This window comes from Schistocerca americana, chromosome 2 (genome assembly GCF_021461395.2).
Source record: "Schistocerca americana isolate TAMUIC-IGC-003095 chromosome 2, iqSchAmer2.1, whole genome shotgun sequence".
Taxonomy (NCBI): Eukaryota; Metazoa; Arthropoda; class Insecta; order Orthoptera; family Acrididae; genus Schistocerca; species Schistocerca americana.
In genome coordinates this window covers 1,008,309,587-1,008,311,508 of record NC_060120.1, presented here as the reverse complement: position 1 = coordinate 1,008,311,508, position 1,922 = coordinate 1,008,309,587, and positions in this window count along the sequence as shown.

The window sequence follows — 1,922 nt, the reverse complement described above, 5'->3', positions numbered from 1 at the left end:
ATTCATCAGTAACAGAAATATTTTTACTGTGAACTGACTTTATGTCGTCGACCTTGTGCTGCTGACCAAATGCTTTCTTCATAATTGACCATACAGTTTTAATTTTATCCTGTGAATTAGCTAGTCTATTTGCGTACCACATACTCTTTTCCTTTATAATAACATTTTAAGCACCTTGCAATACTGTTTGTAATAGGCTACATTTTAATATAATTCCCGCTGTTCTAAATGATATCCTTATCACGCTACTCAGCCACTCACGCTGCCTTTTAGTGCTAGTATCCCGTTTAGAACGTTCCAATGGAAAGCAACTCTCAAAGAGCATGAGAAATGTGTTAACAACAGCATTATAATTGTCATCTATGTTATGAACATTATAAATACCCTACCACTCTTGTTGCTTGTAAAAAAACTCTCTATTGCCGTTAGATTAGTTTTCCTGCATAGTTTGTTATTATATGTGACATTTGTTTGAATACAAAAGCCCTTTAGCGTTAAAATTTGTGCGTCATGGTCTGAACGGCCATTCACCCCTTCAATAACAGAATGACCATCTAGTAATGAAGAATGAATAAAAATGTTTTCTATGCCTGTGATACTGTTCCCCTGCATCCTAGTTGGAAAAAAAAAACACAATCTGCGTCAGATCATATGTATTTAGGAGATCCATCAACATCCTTTTTCTTGCCCAATCATATACAAAAATTAATATTGGAGTCACCACATATACCTAATTTCTGCCACTTCCCATAAAGTGAATCAAGAACCCTCTCTAGCTTGAGCAAAAATGCTCTGAAGTCAGAGTTAGGGGACTTTAAAAAAAATAGAAGTTTAGTTTCACTAAATTCAACTGCCCCTGCACAGTATTCAAATATCTGTTCAGTGCAGTGCCGTGATACTTATCTAACGCTCCTAGTATAAACTGATATTAAAATGTGTACAGGCATCTACTTTTAAGTCAGAAGGGAAATACACTTTTACATACTTGGTATCTTAAGTTGGGGTCAAATGTTTACCAGTATTTATGTCACTCTTCAGTGTCATAAAGACACACACACTGTAAATGCGATAATTTATTTCTCTCAATAGGGCATTAAATAAGTAATTTTCAGGAATATTACCTGCACTTCTAGGTTGCACATGCGGAATATTTTGATAGTGACAGATAATGTATTCCGATAATATGTTAAAAATGTTTGTCAATTTCCTTCAGGATACACGCAGTAAAGACAGAAAGCACAAGAAATATTTCTGGAGTAATACATTATTTGTTACCATTTCTAGGAACAGAACTAAACGACGAACGTAAAATTAGCAGCTCATCTGAAGAAAGGAACTATTTTCCTTATATATGCGTCTTGTAATTAAATATTGCAATGTTGAGCTGATCTGATAATTCTCTGTTTCGGTTACAGTCAATAAAAAGATTTTGTAACCAGATATAAGTAAATAATCCGTAATTACGTGCAAATCGATAGGAACTTTTCGTGTAACCACTAAATGGTTACAATAAGAATGTGCAGGTACACGTAAATTATAGTCCAGTTTAGTTTTTTGCTTGTTCGTTGGATCATATTCACGACAACTCCCCGTAATGTGGAATATGTCGATGGGTTCACAAATAAGATACGTTTTTTCTGTGAGAAAACGTGTTTGCATGCTGAGCATTAAAATAATTCGGTTTTTCAGAACCTTAATCTACAACAAAATTTGATACAATTTGTGTACTAAGCACACAGAATTTCACCAGTGAATTTTAAGGTTTAGTCAAATAAACATGATATCAGTTTGCTTTTCTAAAACTCTTATTATCTTCCAGTACCTGTACTTACGAAGAAATGTAGTTAAATATATCTATGACTGCCTGCTGCTTTGATTTTTTCTCTGCTAGAGTAAGGTTAAGTAATGGATACTGGTAGGTA